Raw genomic sequence first — 26,259 nt, forward strand, 5'->3', positions numbered from 1 at the left:
TAATAATAAATAGGCTCACCCTATCCTCCCTGGTAGATACTGATGTAAAGTACTCATTATGGACCTCACCCATTAAATTTGCATCCCCCTTTATTCTTGAGACTCCTGCCTTCTCCCTAGCATCCTCTTGCTCTTGAAGTATAGCTACAGTGCTGATAAAAAGTATTCACTCCCTTTGGAAGCTTTTATGTTTTATTGTTTTACAGCATTGAATCAGTGGATTTAATTTGGCTTTTTTGACACTGATCAACAGAAAAAAACTTTCATGTCAAAGTGAAAACAGATCTCTACAAAGAGATCTAAATTAATTACAAATATAAAACACAAAATAATTGATTGTATATTCACCCCCTTTAATATGACTCATCACCACTGCTGCTAATAGGTTTTTATAAGTAATATAATCAGTTAAATGGAGATCACCTGTATGCAGTCAAGGTGTTTCAACAGATTATAGTAAAAATACACCTGTATCTGGAATGTCCAACTGCTGGTGAGTCAGTATCCGGGCAAGAACTACACCATGAAGACAAAAGAACATTCCAAGCAACTTTACAAAACGGTTATTGGAAAGCACAAGTCAGGAGATGAATACAAGAAAATTTCCAAGTTGCTGAATATCCCTTGAAGTACAGTTAAGTCAAACATCAAGAAATAGAAAGAATATGGCACAGCTGTAAATCTGCCTAGAGCAGGCCATTCCCAAAAACTAAGTGACTATGCAAGAAGGGGATGAGCGAAGAAGGCCGGGTGCTTCACCAGTTGCAGCTTTATGGGAGGGTGGCAAAGAGAAAGCCACCATTGGAAAAAAACCTGTTGAAAGGAATTCTCGGCTACAGTTGCCAGAGAGCATGTGGGAGACTAAAGTCAGCTGGAAGGAGGTTCTTCAGAAACCAAAATTTTGCCCATCAAACTACATAAATGTTATGTTTGGCATAAGCAAAACACTGCACATCATCAAAACACACCATCCGTATCGTGAAGCATGGTGGTGGCTGCATCACGCTGTGGGGATGCTTCACTGCAGCAGGTCCTGGAAGGATTGTGAAGGTAAGGGGGTAAAATTAATGCAGCAAAATACAGGAAAATCCTGGAGGAAAACCTGATGCAGTCTGCAAGAGAACTGTGACTTGGGAGAAGATTTGTTTTCCAGCAAGACAATGACCCCAAGCCTAAGAACTTAAGAAATAGGAGCAGGAGTAGGCCATCTGGCCCGTTGAGCCTGCCCTGTCATTCAATAAGGTCATGGCTGATCTGTCTGTAACTCAGCTCCATCTACCTGTCTTTTCCCCATTACCCTTAATTTCCTTACTATGTAAAAATCTAACTGTGTCTTAAATATATTCAGTGAAGAAGCCTCAAATGCTTCCCTGGGCAGAGAATTCCACAGATTCACCACTCTCTGGGAAAAAGTTTCTCATCATCTCCATCCTAAATCTTCTCCCCAGAATCTGGAGGCAATATCCCTCTAGTTCTAGTCTCACCTATCAATGGAAACAACTTTCCTACTTCTATCTTATCTATCCCTTTCAAAATTTTGTATGTTTCCATAAGATCTCCTCTTATTCTTCTGAATTCCAGAGAGTATAGTCCCAGGTGGCTCAATCTCTCCTCATAGGTTAACCCCTTCATCTCTGGAATCAACCTGGTGAACCTCCTCTGCACTGCCTGCAAAACCATTATATTCTTCCTCAAGTATAGAGACCAGAACTGCACACAGTACTCCAGGTGTGGCCTCACCAGTACCCTGTATAGTTGCAGCATGACCTCCCTGCTCTTGAATTCAATCCCTCTAGCAATGAAGGCCAACATTCCATTTGCCTTCTTAATAAATTGTTATACCTGTAAGCCAACTTTTTGTGATTCATGCACAAGTCCCTCTGCACAACAGCATGCTGCAATCTTTCACCATTTAAATAATAATCTGCTCTTCTATTATTCCTTCCAAAGTGGATGATCTGGCATTTACCAATGTTGTATTCCATCTGCCAGACCTTGGCCCACTCACTTAACCTATCTATATCCCTCTGCAGACTCTCCACATCCTCTGTACAATTTGCTTTTCCACTCAGTTTAGTGTCATCAGCAAATTTTGCTACACTATACTCAGTACTCTCTTCCAAATCATCAATGTAAATGGTAAACAGCTGCTGGCCCAGCACCGACCCCTGCGGCACCCCACTCACCACCGACTGCCAACCGGAGAAACACCCATTTATACCAACTCTCTACCTTCTATTGGTTAACCAATCCACTATCCATGCCAATACACTTCCTCTGCTCCATGCATCCGTATCTTACTTATAAGTCTCTTGTGCGACACCTTATTGAACGTCTTCTGGAAATAAATAAAGCCAAAGCTATACAGGAATAGCTTAAAAACAACAAAGTTAATGTCCTGAAGTGACCAAGTCAGAGTCCAGACCTCAACCCAACTGAGAATCTGTGGCTGGATTTGAAAAGGGCTGTTCACTCACGATTCCCATACAATCTGACAGAGGTTGAGCAGTTTTGTAAAGAATGGGGAAAAATTGCAGTGTCCAGATGTGTAAAGCTGATAAGCACCTATCCACACAGACTCAAGGCTGTAATTGGTACCAAAAGTACATCTACTAAATACTGACTTGAAGACGATGAGTAATTATGTAATTATTTTGTGTTTAATAATTGCAATAAACTCAGAGCAATTTGTAGAAATTTGCTTTCACTTTGACACAAAAGAGTCTGTCCTGTTGATCAGTGTCAAAAAAGTCAAATTAAATCCACTGTGATTGAATATTGTAAAACAATAAAACATGAAAACTTCTGGAGGGGGTGGGGGGGGGAGGTTAATACTTTTTATAGGCACTGTGGGTTCTTTTTAATCCTACTTGCCAAGGCCTTTTCATGACTTCTGCTGGCTTTCATAATTCAAGTCAAGTCAACTTTTATTGCCATTTCGGCCATAACTGCTGGTACAGTGCACAGTAAAAATGAGACGTTTTTCAGGACCATGGTGTTACATGACACAGTACAAAAAACTAGACTGAACTACATAATAAAAAAACAAAGAAAGCTACACTAGACTACAGACCTACACTGGACTGCATAAAGTGCACAAAAACAGTGCAGGCATTACAATAAATAATAAACAGGACAGTAGGGCAAGGTGTCAGTCCAGGATTCGGGTATTGAGGAGTCTGATAGCTTGGGGGAAGAAACTGTTACATAGTCTGGTCATGAGAGCCCGAATGCTTCGGAGCCTTTTCCCAGACGGCAGGAGGAAGAAGAGATTGTATGAGGGGTGCATGGGGTCCTTCATAATGCCTTCTTGAGTTCTTTTCTGTCTTAATCGGGCCCCTTATATAAGAAATGGGTGCGATGACATTGGAGAGCATTCAAAGGAGGTTCACAAAAATGATTCCGGGATTGAAAGGCTTGTCATATTTGGAGCATTTGATGGCTCTGGGCCTGTATTCACTAGAATTCAGAAGAACTAGGAGTGCCCTCATTGAAACCTATCGAATGATGAAAGGCCTGATAAGAGTGGATGTGAAGAGAATGTTTCCTATGGTGGGGAGCCTAAGACCAGAGGACACAGCCTGAAAATAGAGGGTTGTCCACTTAGAACAAAGACGAGGAAGAATTTCTTTAGCTAGAGACCGGTGAATCTGTGATATTCTTTGCCTGTGGAGGCCAAGTCTTCATGTATTTTTAAGGCAGTGGTCAATAGGCTCTTGATTGATCAAGACATGAAGGGATACGGGGAGAAGGCAGGAGATTGGGGCTGAGAGGAAAATTGGATCAGCCATGATGAAATGGTGAAGTAGATTTGATGGCCCAAATGGCCTAATTCAGCTCCTATATCTTGTGCTCTTATGGTCTCTAGAGTTCCAGTCACCACCCACATTCCAAAGACGAATGATTAGGGTTGGTGAGTTGTGGGCATGCTTCAGTACGCTGGCAGCAGAAGGGTGCCAACACTTGCAGGCAGCCCAACACAGTCCTCGCTGATTTGATTTGATGCAAAATTACACATTTCACTGTATGTTTCGATGCATGTGTGACAAATAAAGCTAATCTTTAAATAATCATAAAACTTAGGAAAGGGCTGAGTCTGCTGTGGTATTGGTGGTTCCCGCTGAGGTTGCAGGCTGCAGATGACCGTCTGGGCCATCTTTGGTACAAAGTCTTTTTGAAGGAAAGCAACCCTGACTGAAGGAACACTGTACACACGTTTAGCTGGGTTTTGAGCTCATGTATAATTTAATCCCATAACTTTCTATAATGGGCAAAAATGCTAGTTACTGCACTTTGGGTAATGCTCTAGAGAAGCAATTCAGAAATAGTCTAACACAAAATCTAAAAATAGTAAATGATAGTATCATTGCAACGGCTTACTTTGACCGATTCTCTCCTAGTCTGCTGAGCGTGACCTCCTTAATCACAGAATGTGTCTTCACCAGTCTCCTTCCATAATTATTCCTCAAATTCCCTGAATTAAATATTATTTTCTGCATAAACATAGTGGTTAGAGGCAGTTTGTGGATATGATTTCACTGCAAACAGTACACTCTTAATGACCTTAATTTTCAATGGGAAACTATGCACTGCAGGTGAAGAGAGTAACGTCACGAGGCTCAGGCTTTAATGCTGAAGAAGCAGTGAACATTTTGCAATTGAAGCCAAAATGTGGGCAGGTAGAATGATGTGAACAGTGATTATTGTACTCTGCTGCTAGTGACTATTATAATGAAACTGGCTCATCCCCTGAGAAAAATCATTCTAACCTTTTCCAGATGAATGTAGGCAGGAGCCTCTTGTCCTCTAACAATCAGTAATGAAAAGTTGAATTAGACAATGGCTTTGGTGTAAATGTCCACCAGAGCATGTAAAGAGCCTTGAACTAACACTGTCTCTGTCTCTCTCACTCTGTCTCATATTCTCTCTTATATTCTGTCTGTCTCTCTTATAGTGACCATAATATGATATGTTTTAAACTACAATTTGAGAAGAAGGGAAAACCGGATGTGTCAGTATCACAGTTGAACAAAGGGAACTATGGAGCTATGAGGGAGGAACTGGCCAAAGTTCAATGGAACAATACCCTAGCAGGGAAGACAGTGGAACAAAAATGGGAGGTATTTCTGGGAATAATGCAGAAGGTGCAGGATCGGTTCATTCCAAAGAGGAAGAAAGATCCTAAGGGGAGTAAGGGGCGGCCGTGGCTGACGAGGGAAGTAAAGGGCAGTATAAAAGTAAAAGAGAAGAAGTATAACATAGCAAAGATGAGCGGGAAACCGGAGGACTGGGAAGCTTTTAAAGAGCAACAGAAAATAACAAAAAAGACAATACGCCAAGAAAAAATGAGGTATGAAGGTAAACTAGCCAAGAATATAAAGGAGGATAGTAAAAGCTTCTTTAGGTATGTGAATAGCAAAAAAATAGTTAAGACCAAAATTGGGCCATTGAAGACAGAAACGGGTGAATTTATTATGGGGAACAAGGAAATGGCTGATGAGTTGAACAGGTACTTTGGATCTGTCTTCACTAGGGAAGACACAAACAATCTCCCAGATGTAATAGTGGCCAAAAGAACTAGGGTAAAGGATGAACTGAAGGAAATTTATATTAGACAAGAAACGGTGTTGGATAGACTGTTGAGTCTGAAGGCTGATAAGTCCCCGGGACCTGATGGTCTGCATCTCAGGGTAATTAAAGAGGTGGCTCTAGAAATCGCGGACGCATTGGTAATCATTTTCCAATGTTCTATAGATTCAGGAACAGTTCCTGCTGATTGGAGGGTGGCTAATGTCCCACTTTTCAAGAAAGGAGGGAGAGAGAAAATAGGGAATTATAGACCAATTAGCCTGACGTCAGTGGTGGGAAAGATGCTGGAGTCAATTATAAAAGAGGAAATTACGACACATTTGGATAGCAGTAGAAGGATCAGTCCGAGTCAGCATGGATTTATGAAGGGAAAATCATGCTTGACTAATCTTCTGGAGTTTTTTGAGGATGTAACTATGAAAATGGACAAGGGAGAGCCAGTGGATGTAGTGTACCTGGACTTCCAGAAAGCTTTTGATAAAGTCCCACATAGGAGATTAGTGGGCAAAATTAGGGCACATGGTATTGGGGGCAGAGTACTAACATGGATTGAAAATTGGCTGGCTGACAGGAAACAAAGAGTAGTGATTAACGTGTCCCTTTCGGAATGGCAGGCTGTGACCAGTGGGGTACCGCAAGGTTCGGTGCTGGGACCGCAGCTGTTTATAATATACATTAATGATTTAGATGAAGGGATTAAAAGTAACATTAGCAAATTTGCTGATGACACAAAGCTGGGTGGCAGTGTGAAATGTCAGGAGGATGTTATGAGAATGCAGGGTGACTTGGACAGGTTGGGTGAGTGGGCAAATGTATGGCAGATGCAGTTTAATGTGGATAAATGTGAGGTTATCCACTTTGGTGGCAAGAACAGGAAGGCAGATTACTATCTAAATGGAGTCAAGTTAGGAAAAGGGTAAGTACAACGAGATCTAGGTGTTCTTGTACATCAGTCAATGAAAGCAAGCATGCAAGTACAGCAAGCAGTGAAGAAAGCTAGTGGCATGCTGGCTTTTATAACAAGAGGAATTGAGTATAGGAGTAAAGAGGTCCTTCTGCAGCTGTACAGGGCCCTGGTGAGACCCCACCTGGGATATTGTGTGCAGTTTTGGTCTCCAAATTTGAGGAAGGACATTCTTGCTATTGAGGGAGTGCAGCGTAGGTTCACAAGGTTAATTCCCAGAATGGCGGGACTGTCATATGTTGAAAGATTGGAGCGACTGGGCTTGTATACACTGGAATTTAGAAGGATGAGAGGGGATCTGATTGAAACATATAAGATTATTAAGGGATTGGACACACTGGAGGCAGGAAGCATGTTCCCGCTGATGGGTGAGTCCAAACTAGAGGCCACAGTTTAAGAATAAGGGGTAGGCCATTTAGAACAGAGATGCGGAAAAACTTTTTCACCCAGAGAGTGGTGGATATGTGGAATGCTCTGCCCCAGAAGGCAGTGGAGGCCAAGTCTCTGGATGCATACAAGAGAAAGTTAGATGGAGCACTTATAGATAGCGGGGTCAAGGGATATGGGGAGAGGGCAGGAACGGGGTACTGATTGTGTATGATCAGTCATGATCACAGTGAATGGCGGTGCTGGCTAGAAGGGCCGAATGGCCTACTCCTGCACCTATTGTCTATCTTCTGTCTCTCTCCCCACTTGCATCCCCAGTTCTGCTGAATTGATTCGATGTGAAACATTAACTCTTTTTTTCCCACTAATGTTGCCTGATCAGTTGAGAGGTTCAAGTGCAGTCTATTGTCATTGAAATGTATACATGTATACCACCAAACGGAACAACGTTCCTCCACACCAAGGTGCACAACACATAAAGTTACTCCAGATATTAAAATCTATTCCAGATGATTGACATTTAGCACAAGGTGCATTTAGGACACAAGTTTGAGAAGTAAACAGTAAACTTCATACATGATGATACTTAGGTGGTTCAGCAGTCTCACAGCCTGGGGAAAGAAGCTGGTTCCCATCCTAACAGTCCTTGTCCTAATGCTATGGCATATATGTCAAACTCAAGGCCCGCGGTGGAATTATCTTTGGCCCGTGAGATAATATCTAATTACTATTAAAGCTGGCCCCAGTAATCGAAGCGCCTATGGCGTATGATATGGCTAATGCTGAGTTTATTCAGGTACCAGGTTTCAGGGTTTTTAGTGTTTATTCGACAGTCTTCTTCATAAGAAACGGAATTTGTAAAGTGAAACACTTTGTAGTTATAGCAGAGACTGAGACACATGAGAGCAGGCTGAAAAAACGGAGGCAACGAAAGCTGCATTCGCATGCGTCCGACTGATCCGGCCCGCGTGAAGCTACATTTTGCTCAATCCGGCCCGTGACCTAAAATGAGTTTGACACCCCTGTGCTATGGTATCTCCTCTCTGGTGGTGGGGGAAGGGGGGGGCAAAGAGATTATGGGATGGTTGGGAGGAATCCGTGACAAAGCTGAGGGTCCTGCATATGCAACACTCCTGATAAATGTGTCCACACCATTGTCCTTTTTCCACATTTCCTGCACTTGCAATCTTTTGACTTTCAATTACCAAAGAATCATTATGGTTAGTGATTTTAATTTATAGTAAAGCCAGAACAGAGCAATTAAGTGGTAAGAGAGACTCAGTAGAGTATGTGTAAGGCCAAATGCACCTAGAAGATCTGCTTGTAAATACAAGTGGGAGATGGGGTGAAAGAAAGAATAAAGATTAGCTTTATTTGTTACATGTACATCAAAGCACACAATGAAATGCATTATTTGTGTCAAATCAAATCAATGATGATTGTACTGGGCAGCCTGCAAGTCTTCAAAGTAAATTTATTATCAAAGTACAATATGTCCCAATATATAACGCTCAGATTATTATTTTTTTGCAGGCACGCACAGTAAATCCAAGAAACACAATCGAATCAATGAAAGACTGCACCCAACAGGATGGACCAACAACCCGTGTGAAAAGGACAGCAAACTGTGCAAGTACGAAAGAGAGTAAATAAACAAATGAGAAATAAATATCCAGAACGTGAGATAAAGATTCCATTGGTTGTGGGAAAAGTTCAGTGATGGAGTGAATGAAGGTGAGTAAAGTTATCCCAAAGGTTTGAGAGTGTGATGGTTGAAGTGTAATAACTGTTCCTCAAACTGGTGCTGTGAGTAATAACTGGTGGTGTGGGAAGAAGGTCTTCTGTACCACCTTCCTGACGGCAGCAGCGAGACGGAAGAGAACGTGGCCTGGGTGGTGCCTGTTCTTGCTTTCCTGCGACAGTGCTCCCTGTAGATGTCCTCAGTGGTGGTTGGGGCGGGGTCTTTACCTGTGATGTACTGGGCCATATCTGCTAGTTTTTGTAGGAGTTTCTGTTCAAGGGCATTGATGTTTCCATACCAGGCTATGCTGCACTTGTCAATATACTCTCCACCACATATCTATAGAAGTTTGTCAAAGCTTTAGATGTCATTCCGAATCTTCACAAATTTCTAAGGAAGTAGGGGTGCTGCTGTGCTTTCTTCATAATCGCACTTGCACGCTGGACCCAGGACACATCCTCTGAAATGACAACACAGTGGAATTTAAAGTTGCTGGCCTTCTCCACCTCTGATCCCCCGATGAGGACTGGCTTATGGACCTCTGGTTTCCTTCTCCTGAAGTTAACAGTCAGCTCCTTGGTCTTGCTGACATTGAAGGAGAAATTGTCATTGTTGACAATTCAGTCAGAGTTTCAATCTCTCTCCTATATACTGACACATTTGATTTGGCCAATGACAGTGGTGTCATCAGCAAACTAAATATGACATCAGAGCTGTGCTTAGCCACACAGTCATACGTATAAAGTGAGTAGAGCAGGGGGCTAAGCACACAGCCCTGTGATTCACCTTTACTGACGGAGCTTTTGGAGGAGATGCTGTTGCCAATCTGAAGTGACTGGGGTCTGCAAATGAGGAAATCGAAGATCCAGTTGTACAAGGAGGTATTGTGGCCAAGGTCTTGAAGCCTATTGATTAGTTTTGAAGGGATGATAGTGTTGAATGCCAAGCTGTAGTTGATAAAGAGCATCTGATGTATGCACCTTCACTGTCCAGATGTTGCAGGGTTGAGTGAAGAGCCAAAGAAATGGTACCTTTGCTGTCGAGATGTTACAGGATGCAATGCTTCTGGAGCAACAAAGCCTGCCCACAACTCACTAACGCTAACCGTACATCTTTGGAATGTGGGAGGAAACCGGACCCGGAGGAAGCCCACTTGGCCACAGGGAGAACTTCTAAGCAATGTTTGAAGTAGGAGACACCGGGTAGGCCTAGACTTTTTTTTCCCTGGAGTACAGGAGGCTAAGGGGTGCCCTTTCAGAGGTTTATAAAATCGAGGCATGGAAAAGGTGAACAGCCACAGTCTTTTCCCCAGGGTCCAAGCTAACGGGCATAACTTTAAAGTGAGACGGAAAAGATTTAGAAGAGACCTGAGGGGTAATTTTTACCACACGGAGGACGGTATGTATGTGGACGGCAGAGAACGTGGGAGGGGTGGGTACCATCGTGACATTTGGACAGGGACGTGGATAGGAAGTGTGGAGGGATATGGACCAAACACAGGTAAGTCAGATAGCTCTGATAGGCAACTTGGAAGACACAAAGAGGTTGGGCCAAAGAACCCAGGCATCATCCCTGATGAGGATGGCAGAGCTTGTCATCGAAATGCCGGTTGAAATCGATACCTGTACCCCGCTGGAATCCCGAGAAGAGTTCATTCGTCACGTACACCAGGAAAGCACTAGATCCTTTTTTCAGTGTAGATAACTTTACCCACCTCAACACTGAACCCATTTCACAACCTATGGACTCAATTTCAAGGACTCTACAACTCATGTTCTCAGTATTATTTATTACTGATTTATTTATTATTGTTGTTATTATTGCAGTTTGTCTTCTATTGCACATTGTCCACCTTTGAGTATAGTTTTTCACTGATTCTATTGAGTTTATTTGTATCTACTCTGAATGCCCACAAGAATGTCAGAGTAGTGTATGGTGACAGGTATGTACTGTAATAATAAATGTACTTAAGCCTTGAGGTGCTGTAAGGACATTCCCCACCTCCCCCCACCACCAGCACCCCAATATGTCATTTAGAAGCTTCACTTAATGCAGAATTGGCATATCTGGGTGATTGACAACCAGCACAAACTTCAGCCAATGGGCCGAAGGGCTTCACTCAGTGGCTGCATGATCCTAAGGTCCTATTATCTGAAGATAAAGGGTTATCATTGAATGAGGAAGAATTTCTTCTCAGTAGTTGAAAATCTCTGGAATTCTCCACCCACGGTGAGCTGTGAATGCTGAGTCATGAAGTGTATTCAAGGGTGAGACAGATCTTTGGCTTACAGAGAATTAAAGGGATATGGGGAATCAGGTAGAAAACTACAACTCCAATATTTACCTCTACTCTGATCGTATTAACTGGCAGAATACTTCAAAGTAAAGCACATGTATGTTACCATTTACTACCTTGAGAATCACTTTCTTGGAGAAAAAGAAATGCAGTAGAATTTTATGAAAAACTATACGTAACAAAGATTAACAACCAATGTGCAGACGAAGTGAAACCGTGCAAATAAAAACAAATACTGAGAATATGAGTTGCAAAGAGTCCTTGAAAAGTGAGTCTGTAGGTTATAGAATCAGAGTAGTGGAGAATAAAGCCATCCACTCCAGCTCAGGACCCTAATGATTGTAGAGTAGGAATTGTTCTTGAATCTGGTGTGGGACCTACTTCCCTTTCTTCTACATCCATTGTACAAGGCTACTTTTAAGAGGACTATATGTTCCATTTCATGTCATCTCCACCTTAATAACACAGATAAATGGGTTAAATTTATGTTCTGTCAATGTCAGCAAAATATTTTTTTACACTTTATTTCTTGTCAATTTAAAAAATATATATTGCTTTAATTTCATCACAAATTGCAACAGTGGAGGAGATTTGAGCAAGATGACCAGCCTTATGCTGTCCAACCTGACATTCACTTGCCAGAGGTAATCTGTTTATATTATTGCCCTTACAGAGTTTCATAATTGTTCCTAAGTTTGACCTTTAATGAACATTTCAAATTGACTCTGATCTTGGTGACTTTCTATGCTATGCAGGGTTCTGACCTGAAATGTCGACAGTGCCTCTCCTCCTACAGATGCTACTCGACCCACAGAATTCCTCCAGCAGATTTTTGTTGTTGCAGAATCTTTTGTGACTTCATTTTAGTCAAGAGTACACATTATTGAGGGTCTGGAGTTGCCTATCAACCAGACAATAAAGAGATTCTGCAGATGCTACACACACAAAACGCTGGACGAATTCAGTAGGTCAGGCAGCATCCGTGGAGAGTAATAAACAATCGACGCTTTGGGCCGAGGCTCCGTTCATCACGCACTTCCTTCAGTGAGGGAGATGAGTGAGCAGGTGGGCTTTATGATGATCTGGTGGTTTAATGGTTACCAGTAAAACTCGTCATTTTGTTTCAGGATTTATTGAATTGTTTGGTTAAATCATTCCCCAGCAAACTTAAAGTGAGTAATGAAACAATTAAACAAACATGGAAGTTCAATGACTTAGGGAGCACAATAACATCTGACGATAGGGCTGATGTTGAAATTACGAGGAGGATTGGGGTTGCTAAATGCGCGTTTGAGCAAGATACTAAAGAATGACATAACTTCTATGGGTATGAAACTCCAAGTGTTGCGGTGCTACTTTCATTCCACACTAAACTATAGAAGTGAACGCTGGACAATATCAAAGCAAAATGAGGGAAGACTCAAAACTGCAGAAAAGTAATTTTTAAGAAGAATGATAAAAATATTGTGGAAGGACAGAGTGACGAACGAGGAAGTGTCGTGAAAAGCCGGAATAAGAAGAGGGCCAATATCATAAATCAGGAAACAGCAGCTGGAATTTCTGGGACATGTACTGAGGAAGAAGCTCGAACATCTTGCAATGATGGGATAAACTGATGGAAGAAACAGTCGCAGTTGATAGCACATGACATTCATGAGTTACATCAAGGGATGGGCAGGCAAAAGTTTTGAAAAGTTTAATTTGTTGAGTTCTAATAAAGACAGATGGAAGATCATGGTCGCCCACGGCATACAACACGGCACATGATGATGATGAAATTTCTCCCAAGTTTTGTACGTTGCGAAATCGCTGATCCAGTAAAAAAAAGGTAAAATGTTAGCCCTGAGATTAAATTGCAAAGTAGGTATGACGAATTTTTTTCTTGAACCTTGTCAAGTTGATTGTTGAACACATTTCAACTCCTGCCTGAGAAGTGACTTGGATCCACTTCAACTTGACAAGTCAACAGCAGGTGCCATTTTATTGGCTCTTCACTTAGCCCAGGTACATCTGGACAGGGAAGGTGAGCACATCAGAATGTTCTTCACTGTCTACAGCTCGGCACTCAGTGCTATCATCCCCTCCCAAAACTAATCAATAAGCTTCAAGACGTTGGCCTCGGTACCCCTTTGTGCAATTGGATCCCCAACTTCCTCACATGCAGATCCCAGTCTGTCAGATTGGCAACAACATCTCCTCCACAATCTCCATCAGCACGGGTGCACCACCAGGCTGTGTGCTTTGCCCCCTGCTCTACTCACTTTACCCCTACGGTATTTTGAGGCTAAGCACGGCTCTAATGCCATATTTGTTTGCTGACAACACACTGTCATTGACCAAATCAAAGGTGGTGACGAAATTAAAAATCTGGCTGAGTGGTGCCACAACAGCAACCTCTCCGTCAATGTCTGCAGGACCAAGGAGCTGATTATTGACCTCAGCAGGAGGAAACCAGAGGTCCATGAGCCAGTCCTCACCTGGGGATCAGAGGTGGAGAGGGTCAGCAGCTTTAAGTTCCTCTGTGTTATCACTTCAGAGGCTCTGCCCAGGGTGCAGTATGTAAGTGCCGTTACGAAGAAAACACGGCAGCAGAAGTTTGTGAAGATTCCGCATGTCATCTAAAACCCTGACCAACTTCTATAGAAGTGCAGTGGAGGGTATACTGACAGGTTGCATCACAGCCTGGTATGGAAACAGCAATGCCCTTAAACAGAAAAGCCTACAACAAGTAATGGATACAGCCCAGTCCATCACAGGTAAAGCCCTCTCCACTGTAAGACAGAGAAGCCGAATTTCACCATTCAGCCCATCGAGTTTTCTCCGCCATGCCATCATGGCTGATTCATTATCCCTCTCAACCCCATTCCCCTGCCTTCTTCCTGTAACTCTTCATGCCCTGATTAATCAAGAAACTATCAACCTCCACCTTAAATATACCCTTCCTAATCAAGAAAGTACTAACCTTCGTTTAAATATACTCAATAACTTGGCCTCCACAGCGTCTGTGGCAATGAATTCCACAGATTCTCCACCCTCTGACTAAAGAAATCTTTCCTCATCTCTGATCTAACTGGATATCCCTCAATTCTGAGGCTGTGCCCGCTAGTCCTAGATTCCCCCACTGTAGGAAACATTCTCTCCACATCTAGACTATCTAGGCCCTTCAATATTCAATAGATTTCAATGAGATTTTCCCTCATTCTTCTAACCTTCAGTGAGTTTCACACAATGTGATATCTGCCAGTCACTAACTGCGCTACAAGATCATCTACGTTATTCCGTATACTGAGTGCATTCAAATATAACACTTTTAATGCTGCATCCATTACCCTTTTCAAATTTGCCCCCATCTTACATTTCAACTCATCCCACTGACTGCAATTTTGCCCTCTTATCTGCCTGTCCTTCCTCACACTCTCACTACACACTGCCCTATCAACTGCTCCACCCTTTACCCTAATACTCCGGTTCCATATTCCTGTCAAATTAGTTTAAATCCTCTACAGCTCTAGCAAACTTGCCCACAATGATGTTGGTCCCCCTTGGGTTCAGGTGCAACCTATCCTTTTTGTGCAGGTCACTCCTTCCCCAGAAGAGATCCCAATGATCCAGAAACCTGAAACACTGGTCCCTGCCCCAATTCTTCAGGAACCCGTCCATTGCCAAATCATCCTATTCTTACTCTCACTGGCACATGGCACAGGCAGCCGTCCAGAGATTACTACGCAGGAGTCCCTGATTTTCAGCTTTCTGCCTGTATTCTCTCTTCAAGACCTCCTCCCTTTTTCTACCTTTGTCATTCGTAACGTAAGTACCACGACTTCCGGTTGTTCGCCCTTCCCCTTTTAGAATGCCGTGGCCCTCATCCAACAGATCCCTGACCCTGCAGCTGGGAGGCAACATACCATCCAGATGTCTCCTTCACATCTTCACCCTTCCCTCCTGAGCCACAGATCCAGGCTCACTGCCAGAGACCCGGTCACTGTGGCTTTTCTGGTGGGTCATTCCCCCTCAACAGTACCCAGACAGTACTTAGTAATGAGGAAGACAGTCAGAGGGGTACTTTACACTGGCTGCTTATTCCCCTTCCCTCTCTGGTACCTGCCTCCTGCAACTTAGGGGTGATTACCTCCCTACAGCTCATATCAGCTCATCAAGTTAATTGTTGAGCACATATTTCCTTAACACGGTGTCTAAGGAGCTGCAGCTGTAGTTATCCAGGAGTTCCCAAAGTTCCCACATCTCACACAAAGAACAATCTATTACCTCCAGACCCATTCTCAGTGCACTAGCTATGTACTAACATGAAATATAACTTACTTAGTCTGTGCTCGCCCAAGCCTGTTCTTGCCCAACATGTTCAGCCAACTACTCACTCTAACACTAGCCCACTCAAACAATGGCCGCTCCGCTTACACCTCCCTTCTTTTTATTGGCCCCGTGCTGATTGCAGCCCACCAAAATGAGCCGAAAACACCCAAACTCCTTTTTAAACCTCGCTCTACGTCACCAACAAACGACCTTTCATTCAGCCCTCAGAGAAGAGCTGAAAGCACCCGTGCTCTGTTAAAACCTCGCGCTGCATCACCGATGAACCACCCCTCGTGCTGACTGCAGCTCGCCACCGAGCACATCTACGTGGAGCACTGTCGCAGGAAAGCAGCATCCATCACGACGCAGCACAAAATCAGAATCAGACTTTAATCGCCAAGTACCTATGCACATACAAGGAATTTACTTCCGGCAGATGTTGTCTCTCTGCTCATAACAATAATGATAAATATAAATGAAAATATAGATTATACATACAGGTAGTGCAATCCAAGTAATAGTTAGCCGACAGTTAACTGTTCAGCAAAGTGACCGCAGTAGGGAAAAAACTTCTCCAGTGCCTATTAGTCTTAGTCTGGAGGGATCTGAAGTGCCTACCAGACGGAAGCAGATCAAACACCAGCTCCTTGAACCTCACTGCCTAGCCACCCACCTACTTAACACTAGCCTTATCACGGGACAACTTACAATGACCAATTACTCTATTATCCTGTATGTCTTTGGACTGTGAGAGGAAACCCACACGGTTCACAGGGAGAACATACAACTTCCTTACAGACAGCATCGGAATTGAACCCCAACACCCCAAGCTGTAATGGCGTTGTTCTAACCACTACACCCTGGTGCTCCTGCAGGACCCCCACCATCCAGGCCATGCTCTCTTCTTGCTGCTGCCATCAGAAACGAGGTACAGGAGCCACACCACCAGGTTCCTGAACAGTTATTACCCCTCAACCATCATGATCTTGAACCAGAGGGAATTAACTTCACTCACCCCAGCACACAACCTATAGATTCACTTTTAAGGACCCGTCATCTCATGTTCTCAATATGTATTGCTTATTTATTTATTTCTTTTTGTATTTGCAAAGTTTGTTGTCTTTTGCACGTTGGTTGTTTGTCTTTCATAGATTTGATTGTTTCTTATACTTGCATTCTCATATGCGCATTCGCAGTATCTCAGGGTTGTACATGGTGACATATATGTACTTTGCTAATAAACTTACTTCGAACTTTAGCTCTTGTGAAGCAGAGTGGGCTGTTCTTGTGATGACAGTCCTTTGAGTTATTGGGTGAGGAGTTCTAAGGTTTAGAGCCAGCAAAAATGATGTAATGGAGAAGGCAAAAGAAAGGAATTGAGAGGGATAATAAATCATGAGGAATGGCGGAGCAAAACTAATGGGCCGAATGGCATAATTCTGTTCCTATATCTTATGGATTATACTTGCAAAGGGAGTGAATGATGGATGAATATTTGCAAGTGGAGATATTTCCAAACCTCTGCCATCCCTGTTCTTAGAGTCACAGAGTCACCGAGCACTACAGCACCAGAAACAGGCCCTTTGGCCCATCTAGCCTGTGCTGAACTATTATTCTGCCCAGTCCTATGAATCCATGGACTATAGCCCTCCATACCCCTCCTATCCATGTAGTTATCCAAATTTGTCTAAAATGTTGAAATCAAACTCACATTCACCACTTTCGCTGGCAGCTCGTTCCATACTCACACCTCCACATCATGTTCCCCATAAACATTTCACCTTTCACTCTTACATGACCTCTAGTTCTAGTCTCACCCAACCTTAGTAGAAAAGTCCTGAGTACCTCTATCAAATCTCCCCTCATTCTCCTGCGCTCCAGAGAGTATCTCCATCTTCTTGATAATACATAATCAGAATTCTCCTAGACTTCCTGACTGGGAAACCTCAGTCCGGATCGGGAGCAGCATCTCCAACACCATCACACTGAGCACGGGGGCTCCCCAGGGCTGTGTGCTCAGTCCACTGCTGTTCACTCTGCTGACCCACGACTGTGCTGCAACACACAACTCGAACCACATCATCAAGTTCACCAATGACACGACCGTGGTGGGTCTTATCAGTAAGAACGACGAGTCAGCTTACGGAGAGGAGATGCAGTGGCTAGTGGACTGGTGCAGAGCCAACAACCCGTCTCTTAATGTAAACAAAACAAAAGAGATGGTTGTTGACTTCAGGAGGGCACAGAGCGACCATTCCCCGCTGAACATCGACGGCTCCTCGGTAGAGATCGTAAACAGCACAAAATTTCTTGGTCTTCACCTGATGGAGAATCCCACCTGGTCCCTCAACACCAGCTCCATAGCAAAGAAAGCCCAGCAGCGTCTCTACTTTTTGCGAAGGCCGAGGAAAGTCCATCTCCCACCCCCTATCCTCATCACATTCTACAGAGGTTGTATTGAGAGTATCCTGAGCAGCTGCATCACTGCCTGGTTCAGAAATTGCACCATCTCGGATTGCAAGACCCTGCAGCGGATAGTGAGGTCAGCTGAGAAGATCATCGGGGTCTCTCTTCCCGCCATCACGGACATTTACACTACACGCTGCATCCGCAAAGGAAACAGCATTATGAAGGACTCCATGCACCCCTCATACAATCTCTTCTCCCTCCTGCCGTCTGGTAAAAGGCTCCGAAGCATTCGGGCTCTCACGACCAGACTATGTAACAGTTTCTTCCCCCAGGCTATCAGACTCCTCAATACCCGAATCCTGGACTGACACCTCGCCTTACTGTCCTGTTTATTATTTATTGTAATGCTTGCACTGTTTTTGTGCACTTTATGCAGTCTAGTGTAGGTCTGTAGTCTAGTGTAGCTTTCTCTGTGTTTTTTTTTATTACGTAGTTCAGTCTAGTTTTTTGTACCATGTCATGTAACACCATGGTCCTGAAAAACGTTGTCTCATTTTTACTATGTACTGTACCAGCAGTTATGGTCGAAATGACAATAAAAGTTGACTTGACTTGACGACTTGAGAATCAGGTTTAATATCACTGACGTATGTCGTGAAATTTGCTGTCTTTGCAGCAGTACAATGCAATACATAATATAGAGAAAAACATTGTAAATTACAGCAAACATATAGTTAAATTAAATAATCAGTGCAAAATCAGAAATTTAAAGAAAAGTAGGGAGGTAGTGTTCATGGATTCATTGTCCATTCAGAAATCTGATGGCGGAGGGGAAGAAGCTGTTCCTGAATTGAGTTGGTGCCTTTAGGCTCCTGTATTTCCTTCCTGATGGTAGCAATGAGTAGAGGACATGTCCTGGGTGATGGGGGTCCCTAATGATGGACACTGCCTTTTTGAGGCATCACTCCTTGAAGATGTCCTGGATACAGGGAGTGAACGTGGAAGACGCTGCAAACAAGTGAGTTTCCTCTGCTTTTTTGTGGATGAGGCACAGTCTGTGCTGGTCGTGGTGGGCATGAATGTTCACAATCGTGAAGAGAGAAGCAATCAGGTGCTTTATCTCAAACTGGAATATTGTTGGAATTGCACTCATCCAGGCAATTGGTAAAGTATTTCATCACACTCCCGACACTCCATACAAACAGTACTGGCACTCCAATGTGGGATACCACATCTCTGATCTCGTCTTTGTGCCACAGTGTCTGTCATATTGTTCAGTACTGAAATATGCCTGTTTGACTAACTTGTCCATGCTGACCGATGTGCCTATCTAAGCTTGTCCCACTCCTCTAAACCTTCCCTGTCTACATGCCTGTTCAAAACCTTTATTCTACCCATCTCAACCATTCCCTCTGGCAGCTCCTTGCATATACACCCCACCTTCTGCATGAAGACATTGTCCCTCCAGTCCCTTTTAAATCTCTCCCCTCTCACCTTAAACCTGTGCCCTCTAGTTTTTCAATCCTTACCCTGCAAAAGAGACTGCACTTTCACCTTATCTATGTCCATCAGTCCAAGGAATAAACTCCTAGCCTATCCAACCGAACACTATTACACAGGCACTTGAGTCTTGGCAATATCCTTGAAAATCTCCTTTGCACTCCTTTGGTATTAAAATAAGTGGTTCGAAAGACTCTCAAGAAGGTTATCAAAAATTACTGGGGGATCTTGATCAGTGGGATAAGCTTACTGATGGCTTATAATGTCACAACCAAGTCTGTTCAGTACTCAAGGTGCAACCTCACCAAAATGTCCCAACTCCTATACCCAATGCCCGATTGATGAAAGCCAGCATTTGAAACACCTTCTTCATCACCCTATCCACTTGTGATGGCACTTTAAAAGAACAATGCACCTGTACTCCTTGGTGCCTCTGTTCTATAACAGTCCTCAGATCCCACCATTCACTGTGAAAGTCCTGCTTCAGTTTGACTTCCCAAAATGCAACACCTTGCACTTATTAGAACGGAGCACCATTTACCATTCCTTGGCCCACTTACCTAGCTATTCAAGTTCACCCAGTAATTTTTGATAACCTTCTTGACAGTCTTTAATACCGCCTATTTTAATGTCATCATTAAACTTGCTAACCATGCCTTGTGCATTTTCATCCAAATCATTTATATAAATGATGAACAACAATGATCCCAGCACCGATCCCTGCAGTACATTAGTCACAGTCTTCCAGTCTGTGAAACAACCTCCAACCATCAAACTCAGCTTGCTTCCATCAAGGCAACTGTGTAACCAGTTAGTTACCCTGGATCCTACACGATCTAACCTTCCAGACTAGCCTACCTTGTTAAAAGTCCACATTGACGACGAGTTTATCAAAGTTCAAAGTAAATTGATTATCAAATTACATATGTCACCATATACAACACTGAGATTTATTTTCTTGCAAGCATGCTCAATAAGTCCATAATAATAACTATAATAGGATCAATGAAAGACCACACCAACTTGGGTGTTCAATCGTCCTGCGAAAGACATAAAAAGAAATAAGAAATAATAATAAATAAATCAGCACTAAATATTCAGAATGAGATGAAGAGTCATTGAAAGTGAATCCATAGGATGTGGAAACATTTCAATGATGAAGTGAAGTTATCCCACTGATTCAAAGCCTGATGGTTGAGGGGTAGTAATATTTCTGAATCTGGGGGCACGAGTCCTGAGGCTTCTATATCTTCCTCAGCAAGAAGAGGACATGTGCTGGGTGGTACTGGTCCTTGATGATGGACGCTGCTTTCCTGCGACAACGCTCCGTGTAGGCGTACTCAATGCTTGGGAGGGATTTACCCGTGATGGACTGGGCCACATCCCGTACTTTTTGTAGGATTTCCCATTCCAAGGCATTGGTGTTTTCATATCAAACTGGGATGCAGCCAAGACAGTAAACTCTCCACAGTTTGTGAGACACTGTTTCCCATGCACAAACACAAGAAATTCTGCAGATGCTGATAATCCAGAGCAACACACACAAAATACTGGAGGATCTCAGCAGATCAGGCAGCATCTATGGAAAGGAATAAACCATCAACGTTTCAGTCTTGGCCCGAAACATTGACTGTTAATTCCCCTCCATAGATGCCGCCTGACCTGCTGAGTTCCTCTAGCGTTTTGTTGTGTGTTGCCCCCATGCACAAAGCTGACCATCTATAACCATTTTCACTGCTCCAGATATTGGTACATCCTGCCCCTCACAATCTCCTCCAGTGACTTACCCACCACTGATGTCAGGCTCATTGGCTTGTTCCCTGGCTACCTTTGCTGCTGTTCTTAATAATAATACATCAGCCACGCTCAGGTCGTTTGGAACTTCACCTGTGGCTAAAGATGATACAAATCCATTTGGAAGGGCCTGGACCTCTCCATTTTCTTTCCTGGCAGTAAACTGTTCTGTACTCAAGGTGCAACCTCAGCAAAACATCCCAACTCCTATACCCAATGCCCTGATTGATGAGGGCCAGCATCACAGTGTCCAAGGATGCACTTGGCCAGGTCCTGGGAAATAATCCATGTTAACGTGATTTAAGAATCTGAATCAGGTTCATTGTCACAACCACATGATACGAAATCTGTTGTTTGTGGCAGCAGAGTGCAGTGCAATAGGTGAAAAAGTACCAATAGTAACAAAAATGAATAAACATAGTAAAATTGTGAGGTCATGTTCATGGGTTCATGAGGCGTTCAGAAATCTGATGGCAGAGGTGTTATTTCAACACATCAGTGCTCTTGGGACTGTGCTGTCCAGCAGATTTTCCAGGTTATTGAATGTTACTAGTCTTGCATCAACCCACTTTAAGACCATAAAACATAGGAGCAGAATTAGACCATTTGATCCATCGAGTCTGCTCTGCCATTTGATCATGACTGATTTTAACCTCAACCTCCTCCTGTCTCTCTGTAACCATTGATGCCCTCACTAATCAAGAAACTATGAACCTCTGCTTTAAATAGACCCAATGACTTGGCCTCCATAGAGTGTGTGGCAATGAATTCCTCAGATTCATTGCCCTCTGGCTAAAGAAATTCCTCCTCATCTCTGTTCTAAAGGGACATCCTTCTATTTTGAGGCTATGCCCTCTGGTCTGAGACTCCCCCACTACAGGAAATATCTGGCATCGTTCCTCTGGCCAAATGACGGAAGGGCTAAGCGCAATGTTCTAAATGCGGGCTCATCAAAGTCTTCAACAACTGCAATCTGATGGCACAGCTTCCATTCTAAATGTCCTGACCAGTGTGCCAAACGCCTTCTTCACCACCCTGTCCACCAGCAACGCCACTTTCAGGAAACCATTACTGTGCTCTCCCTGGCCTGTGTTCACTCTTCTTTGGTTGCATTGGAAGGGTTTTTTTTTAATATATCAAAATACACTTTATTCATAATAAAAAATGTTTACAAGAATAAACTGTGCAACACCTTTTCTTTCTGACATTTGTAGTCAATGCTTTAAGTAGTGTTTCTTTACATTCCTTAAAAGCAATCAGACTGTTGCCACTCCTGATGATACGCTACTGCAATAATTGAGGGGTTTCCTCAACTAGCACGATCCAATTCCATCTTCTCAGATCTATAATCTGCATTCTTCTACCAATCACCTACTAGCTTGTCCCCTTTCCCCTCCCCCAACATTTTTTTTGATTCTGGCATCTTCTCCCTTCCTTTCCAGTCCCAAAGGAGGGTCCTGGGCCAAAATGTCCACTGTTTACTCCCCTTCGCAGATGCTGCATGGCTTGCCGAGTTCCTGCAGCAGTTTGTACGTGTTACTCTGAATTTTAAGAGGCTGGGCCATCAGGAAGGCAGGAGCAATCAACACCACAATTCCCTTTGGACTTGACAGGAAGTTCAGAGACCTCGGCCTACACCCTGTCTTGTGCAGCTGGATCCTGGACTTCCTATTGGATCGCCCACAGGTGGTAAGGATGGGCTGCCTCACCTCTGCCCCCCTGACTCTCAACACAGGCGCCCCCCCAGGGTTGTGTCCCGAGTCCCCTCCTCTACTCCCTTTACACCCACGACTGTACTGCCACACACAGCTCCAAATCTGCTGATCAAATTTGCAGATGACACGACATTGATCAGCCTAATTCCTAGCAGTGATGAGACAGCCCACGGCGGAGAGGTTGGCACCCCGACACCTTCCTTCAATGTCCAATAAACACAAAAGAGCTGATTGTGGAGGAATGGAGACAGTCTCACCCCAACCAACACTAATGGGTCTGCGGTTGAGAGGGTGAGTAGTTTCAAGTTCCTCAGTTAACACATCACCTGAGATCTCACCTGGACTGTACACACCGGCCGTGTGGCAAAACAAAACACAACAGCATCTCTTTCAGCTCTGGCGACTGAAGAAGTTTGGCATGAGCCTCCAAATCCTCAAGACCTTCTACGGGGGCACCATTGAGAGCATCCTGACTGGCAGTATCACCGCCTGGTACGGGAACTGCGCCAACCTCGATCGCTGGGCACTGCAGAGAGTGGTACGGACAGCCCAGCACATCTGTGGATGCGAACTTCCCTCCATTGAGGACATTTATAACAGCAGGTGCATAAAGGAGGCCTGGATGATCATCAGGGACACCAGTCACCCCAAACATAAACGGTTTCAGCTGCTTCTGTCTGGCAAATGGTACCGCAGCATTAAAGCCAGGACCAACAGGCTACGGGACGGCTTCTTTCTACAAGCCATTAGACTTTTAAATTCACATGTCTGCATACTGCAACAGAGTCATAACGCAAAGATGTTTACTCCCTCGCGTTGTGGGACGAATGTAAGATTTAAATAAATTCGATTCATAGACGTAGGAACAGTACACACTTGTATCAATCCAACACTGTTTGCTCTACTAGTGCAGAAGCTGATTAATTATCACTCAATGTAATTAAGCATTAGATGTCACTCCTGGTCCCCCTAAGCCAAACAAGACACAACTCTCATCAACACTCCCAAATACTGGAGGAACTCGACAGGTCGGGCAGCATCTAACAGGTGACATTTCAGGCTGAGTCCCTTCGTCAGGGCTGGGAAGGAAGGGGAAGGCGCCAGAATTTTAAAAATGTGTGTGTGGTTGGGGGTGGGGGGGGGCGATGGAGGACAGCTAGAAGATGATAGCTGAAGCCAGGTGGGCAGGAAAGGTAACGGACTGGAGGGGAAGGAACCCGATATGAGAGTAGAGTGTAGGAGAAAAGGGGAGGGGGGGGAGGTCAGGGGAGGTGAGAGGCCAGAGAGGGCAACACAAGAAGAGGGGAGGGGGAGGGATTTTATTTTGCAGTAATAAATCGATATTCCTGCAATCGCGTTCGAGGCTATCCGGACGGAATTTAAGGAGTTGCCCATAGTGAACTGGAAGGAGAAATCGATATTCACGACACCGGATTGGATTCTGTCCCGGGTTAGAAAGGTGGGGGGAACGTCACACGGCTACATTGGTGTTAATTTTTTTTTAATACCGCGGATCACACTGGGACAGTAGCATTAATCTGCGCCGCAAACATGTGCGCGCAACATATTGTTCGCGGTGACTAAGCCTCTTATAAAATAATGTAAATTACTCAGTGGGTGGCTGCAAGGATGGCGATGTTTCATACTCTTCCCACGTCCCAGCGTTTCTCATCGGCCTGGCTGACTCAGGCACACGGCACTTAACACCTCGAGGAACATTCAGGCTCGGCGCCGAGCGGTGGCCCTGACTAACGTGGCAGATTGCTCGTGTTGCTGATCCCCGCTGGGCACGGGGAGACAAACCAGCGGCATTACCTGGCAAAGGGAGATAAGGGCAGCTGCGTGACCGCCATGAGCCGGCTCCGCTCCGTTCTCCGTCGCGCCGGGCGTCACTCCGACGTTTCTGTGACATCACCCCCGCTCGGAGTTGGATCCTGACGTCAGCCGCACACATTCACAGTTACTCTGCAGATGTTACTATCAGCGATTTCTGTTGAACTGGTGACTTTGCATTTTAAATTCCAAAATGACGCAGTGACCTGTTACTTTCAAAGTCGGTTTGTAGACGCGCGTTTAAAAAAACAGTCACTTGAATGTCGACGAACAATGATTCATTTTGAATTTACTTGTACTTCTACTTTCAGGAGACTGTGATGCAGGGGCTTTGAACTTGGTAGTGGTACTGATAAGTCCCACGAAAGTTTGGCGAAAATTAGCCCCTAATTAAGTAAAAAAAACAAAGGAACTGCATAACAGGTATGGGCAGGTAGGAATAAATGGGGTGCTTACGGAGTGTAAGAAATGCAAGAGAACACTTGAGAAAGAAATCAGGAAGACTTTTAAAAAAGAGGCCTGTGGTTGCCTAGGAGACAAGGTGAGGGAGAATCCTAAGGGATCCTACAGATATGTTAAGAGCAAAAGGATTGCAAGGGACAGAACTGGACCCCTGAAAGATCAGAATCATCGAGCCAAAAGAGATGGGGGAGATCTTGCATTTTTTGCCGTCTGTATTTACTCAGTAGTCAGTCGTAGAGTCTATAGAGGTGATGCAAGATGGCATCAACTTCATGGACTCCATACAAATTGCAGAGAAGGGGGTGTTTGCTGTCTTGAGGCAAATTAGGGTGGATAAATCCCCAGGGATCTGACAAGGTGTTTTCTCAGGCAGAAATTGGTAGGCTCTACCAGAGGTATTTAAATCATCCATAGCAACAGGTGAGGTTCCAGAGGAACTCACAGGCCAGTGAGCCTGACATCAGTAGGGGGAAAGTTAGTGGAAGGTATTCTAAGGGACAGGTTATAAGAGTATTTAGATAGACATGGACTGATTAAGGATAGTCAGCATGGCTTTGTGTATAGTAGGTCATGTCTAACCAATTTTATAGAGGTTTTTGAGGAAATTACCAGAAAACCAGTGGATGTTTCCTACATGGACTTCAGCAAGACATTTGGCAAGGTCCCATGTGGGGAGTTGGTCAAGAAGGTTCAGTCACTCAGTGTGGTGAACTACATATACCTGTCTGGACACCCCCCCCCCCCCTCTGCTGACTGCTCCTGTGGCTCCTCCCGCAGTATAAAGGCGATTGGAGCCACAGACCCTTCCTCAGTCTCCAGGATGTTGTGTGATGGTCACTTGCTGCTTGTGCTTTCTTCCAGCCAATAAAAGCCTACCTTAACCCATGTCTCAGAGTTATTGATGGTGCATCACTCAGAATTCAAGATGAGGTAGAAAAGTAGATTAGACACTGGCTTTGTGGGAGAAGCCAGAGAGTGGCAGTAGATGGTTGCCTCTCCGACTGGAGGCCTTGGAGTAGCGGAGTGCCGCAGGGATCCGTCATTGTCTGTCATCGATATTAGCAATCTGGATGATAGCGTGGTGAACTGGATCAGCAAATTTGCGGATGACACCAAGACTGGGGGTGTAGTGGAGAGCGCGGAAGACTGTCATGGCTTGCAGCAGGGTCTGGACCGGCTTGGAAAATGGGCTGAAAAACAGCAGATGGAATTTAATGCAGGCAGGTGTGAGGTGTTGCTCTTCAGTAGGACCAACCAG

At 44.1% G+C, this 26,259-nt stretch overlaps 1 long non-coding RNA gene across 1 annotated transcript in view; it reads right to left on the reverse strand.

Moving 5' to 3' along the window:
* The window catches only part of LOC140714754 (uncharacterized), a 37,560-nt gene extending 12,799 nt beyond the window's left edge, over positions 1-24,761 (reverse strand). The window contains exon 1 of the long non-coding RNA XR_012095990.1: positions 24,522-24,761. This is a non-coding gene — a long non-coding RNA (uncharacterized lncRNA). The remainder of the gene's footprint in view (positions 1-24,521) is intronic.
* Between the last annotated feature and the right edge of the window lie 1,498 nt (positions 24,762-26,259).

The sequence above is a fragment of the Hemitrygon akajei genome, chromosome 22 (assembly GCF_048418815.1).
Source record: "Hemitrygon akajei chromosome 22, sHemAka1.3, whole genome shotgun sequence".
NCBI classification, from domain to species: domain Eukaryota; kingdom Metazoa; phylum Chordata; class Chondrichthyes; order Myliobatiformes; family Dasyatidae; genus Hemitrygon; species Hemitrygon akajei.